The sequence below is a fragment of the Poromitra crassiceps genome (assembly GCF_964638095.1).
Source record: "Poromitra crassiceps genome assembly, chromosome: 7".
Lineage (NCBI taxonomy): Eukaryota > Metazoa > Chordata > Actinopteri > Beryciformes > Melamphaidae > Poromitra > Poromitra crassiceps.
In genome coordinates, this window is record NC_139628.1 from 50,807,872 (window position 1) to 50,812,677 (window position 4,806).

The following is a 4,806-nucleotide window of genomic DNA, read 5'->3' on the forward strand; positions in this document are numbered from 1 at the left end:
GGGTGTGGTCAGGGTGGGGTAAATTCCCCCGTTCTATCCATTCAGCAAAGTTCGAATTTAGCTGATGATAGCCCAGCCCAGGCAGACACGATCGGGGATTTAACCACCGCAGTAAACGCACATCTGAGCAGACGTCTTGTGTTCTGCTCTAGAACCCCCAAACCTTTAGAGCCGCAGCACTGTCTTTTGGTGAGTCAGCCCATGAGATATATCGGCGGTTTTACCCCACTCGCGCGCCAGCCGTTTAACATTTTGTGGGCGTTCCCACACATGCCGACTGTCTCTATGGGCAGTATTTTAATTAAAATCTAGGCAATTTAAAATACGTATTTTAAATACTTTTGTGTTTTTATCATTTGTATTTTGCGGGACCAGAAAAAAATAAGATGTAATTTGAAAACAAAATACTTCCAGAGCGTAAATGCAGCTTATGAGGCCATTTACAACTGGCACTAACATGCGTTTTCTGTGATCAGATTGCAATCGGATAGTGCTTGACCACTTGAAAGTACAGGTGTAAACACCCCCAAGACACATTGAAGACGGATTGCAATCTGATCGGCCAAACCACCTCCGGAGGTGGTCAGGGACGCATTGTGTACACATTGAACACAAGTGTAAATGCAATGTGTCTTCAAAAATCTGCATACAGCAACTGTATGTGGATTGAGAGGACACCCGTTTTGGGTGATCAGATTGAAATCCGATTGCATGTTAACGCCATAATGAAATCAGGCTAATGTGGTCAAGCACTATCCGATTGCAATCTGATCACAGAAAATGCATGTTAGTGCCAGCTGTATGGTAAATGGCCTCTTAGTAGGTGTAAATGGTCTCTATGAAGTTAGCCGTTTATAGACCAACGATAACGATTGACTCAGAGTCGATCGCTGTAGCCTACTAGGCGGGCGCTGTACTGTGAATACCTGTCGGGGCTGCTTGCAGCTTTAATTTATTTTATGTCATTTTATTCTTAAATTGACACATTATATTCCCAGGTTTTAACGGTTGAATAAAAAAAACCTGCAATGTGAGATGTCACTTCTTTTTCGTACCACAGCGCTGGGCCAGCACCCCCGCTGGGGTCATAAGATGGAAAAGTCAGGACAGTCACTCACTCAGACATTCAGTCAGTCAGTCATGGATGTTTAGTGAATTTAGTGGTTAACGGGCCAATGGATAGGAAGGTGGTGTAGAGTCGGGATTCAAGGGTTGGGTAGGATTAGTGGCTTAGGGCAGTGGTTCCCAACCTTGGGGTTGCGACCTGGAAGATTATTTGATCTGGTGGAAGAATCAGTCAAAGATGAAGATGCTTTATAGTGGGACTTACGTTGCCCACCCCATTCACTTCAATAGAACTGGCCCCAATGTAAAATTTGAACACTGTGACATGAGTGTTGTCTCATCCTTCTCTTTTAGGGTCCTTGACTGGTTCCAGGAGGAGACCAGTGACGTCACTGGTTCCAGGAAGAGAGCAGATCCTGAAGCTGTGCCAGCTCGCATTGCTTACTCAGTGTTTGTAACGAGCCTTAACGAGCCGTACCGGCTTGTGGGTGGAGTTTGGCAGATAAACAGGGAGCTCTCCGTGCAGCAGGCAACATGGAGGAAAGGTAAACATTGTTATGCATAATATACTACCGATTTTGTAATGATACAAAGCAGGTTGAAAAGTGGCACATTTTTCCTTTGATGTAAGTAAAGTAGTGCAACAAGTCCAATTTGGTCATCATCACTGAGTGAGTCGTGAGAGGGATCTGATCTAACGTTACTGCGGATGTGGGAGCATGGAGGAGGCGAGCATTTCATAGCAGCAGCGAGAGCCAGAGGAGGAGGTGAGGTTTGAATTAATTGCCTTATCGATAAATGTACCTCTGCCCTGCAGCCTCTGGTTATTCGCGCTGGAAGTTTAAGTGCATTGGATTTGTACTAAACGGAATTGATTACTGTGCTGTTCTTGTGAGGGAAACGCTGAACCATATATCCCCCCCCCCCCCCCCCCCCCCCTCACTTTCAGTGTTTAGGGGCCAGCAAGCATTTCTCTGGATTTGATGAAGAGTCTGGTTTGTCGCCTGGGCCTTAAGTTCAACCTCTCCAATCTTTTTAAGTTATGCTCTTTTAAAGGCTGACAATCCAGCCTGGCATTGGCCATTTTTTTTTTAGTAATAGGTATAGACGGTTTTCACGGAATTGTGTTGCTATGGGAACAGTTTGAACCCTAGCTTATTTCCTGTCAGCTATTGTATTAGCAAACATTGCAACAGGAAGTCAGCTAGGGGCAATTTTGAATGTTTATGTTGTCAAATTAAAAGCGTCTATATTTCTGAAGCTTGTATTCCTCTTTCAAAATATAGGCCTCAGATGATTAAATGTTTTTTTAACAGCCTCAAGTACTTGTTTAGAAAATAATTAATGTCACATACTGTGTCAGTGCAAAGCTCAGGCAACAATTTCCAAGAGTTAGTTAATAAAAAAAAAATATATTAATATATATTTTAAATAAATTCCTATGTAATATATAATTAAGTGGAGAGACGGTGACCCTGTTTCAACAGGCGAGCATCATTTGAAGCATTTCCTTTCAAAATAAATTGCATTATTATTAGCATGGTAGCACATTAGCTACTCCGCACACATAACGAAGACAAATGAACGGGGATATAGAAATATTAATATGAGACAGTTTATCTCAACTCCTCCCCCTTCAATAAACACCATCATAACAATTGACTGTTGCAAAGAGAGGTTACAAATATTGCTGTTATTTCACATTTCAACCAACACAGCCTGCTACAGTACACCACACAATATACATGTACAATATTCAAAATGTGTTCTATCATGACTGTACTACTATAGCCATAGGCTCTACCTTTTAGTCCTGAATGATTTAAAGTCCAGAAGATACATTAACATGAACAGCATTGCCACAAAATACATTTTTCAACTAACGTCAGACGACTTTTTTTTTTTTGAAACAGCTAAACAAACAGGCACTATGTTGACTTACTGTTCTGTTGGCAGGTCTTGAAGCTGATCGTGCGGCTCCACAGGGTCTGATCGGCCCATTTAAGCTGCCTGCAGGAGCAGCAGCCCCACACTGCAGCAGCATCCAAAGCCCCGGAAGAGCTCCAGTGAGGAAGAAGCTTCCAACAGGGTATGACCTTTCTTTACTCCATCCTTCCGCTCCCTCTCATAATCCCCACTCGGATTAATCGGATTAATCTGATTAGTCTGATTAATCATGTGTGCACCTGCACTGGAGTCAAGTGCCACAACTGGTTGGCATGATGTGGCAGCTGTGGTGTATGTGTATGTGTATGTGCCTGCATTATGTTTACATGCCTGTGGTTCCGTGTGTGTGTGTGTGTGTGTGTGTGTGTGTGTGTGTGTGTGTGTGTGTGTGTGTGTGTGTGTGTGTGTGTGTGTGTGTGTGTGTGTGTGCGTGCGCGTACGCGTGTGCGTACGCGTGTGCGTACGCATGTGCGTGTGCGTGTGCGTGTGTGTGTGCGTGTCTCTGTCTGTGTACGGTCAAACAAACTGTATTTCAAAATGCACACTTACAAGAGCATGTGTTGGATGCACGATGCAGCAATGTTAATATTCGGTTATTGGTATATCAGCCAACATTTTCATATTGAGAGGAAACAATGTGGTAAGTCTATGATTTCTGGGCTTTTCCAAATGTTTTGGAAATAAAGAAAGACAGACAACTTTTTTCAAATTCGCGGTGTTTACATGTGTGTTTCAGTATGTACAAAATTTGATGATCATTATAGAAACTTGTTTTTATACAAATCATATCGACATCGGTAAATACCGGCTATCGGGCATAACAGCAATGTTAATTATCTGTTATCGGTATCGGCCATTTTTATTTTCATATCGGCGCATGCCTAGTATGTGTTTGCAAGTGTGCACGTAGGGTTGTATTTATACACGTGCATGTGTGTGTGTGTGTGTGTGTGTGTGTGTGTGTGTGCATGTGTGTGCATGTGTGTGTGTGTGTGTGTGTGTGTGTGTGTGTGTGTGTGCACGTTCCCATCCCCCAGCCCTTGTACCACTATAGCCAGTGTGAGTCACCGTGGTGACGAGATGTGATCTGCCACCTGGGAGAGACACACAGACACAAAGTACAGACACTGGCTGTTCACTTGGCTTGGCTTGCTTACACACACACACACACACACACACACACACACACACACACACACACATGCACATGCGCTCACACACACACACACACACACACACATGCACGTGTTTGTCGCCCCCAGACAAAAATCCATTATCCTCATGGCTGGACAAACATGCCCGTTGTCATCATAGATGCATCCAGTGTCCAATATCACGATGCACATAGAATATCATACTGTGGAGACATTTACACTCCCGCTCCCCACACACACACACACACACACACACACACACACACACACACAATTTGATGGGGGTAAAAGGTCACAGGAAAATCTAGCCAAAACGTCCTCCAGGGACATCGTTACAGGTTGACGACACACACATTATGTGTTAAAGGTACAGTATATCCAATTTGTGTTGTTGGGTGTTGATTTCCATAGAGCATACAGTGGCTTAACATCTGTTGTCATGCAATTGAGTCGGCTACAAAATAGTGGAACTGATTGCCGGTGTGATCACGGAGCCTATCTAGTCACTATCATGACTCCCTGATGAAGGCATAGGAAAGCATGAGAAAACAAATCTTTGTATTTGCTTCGGAGGAACAGCTTTTTGGAAATACTGCAGAGCTTAATTAGGCAATTTTCTGACGATTTTCTGTCTTCCTCT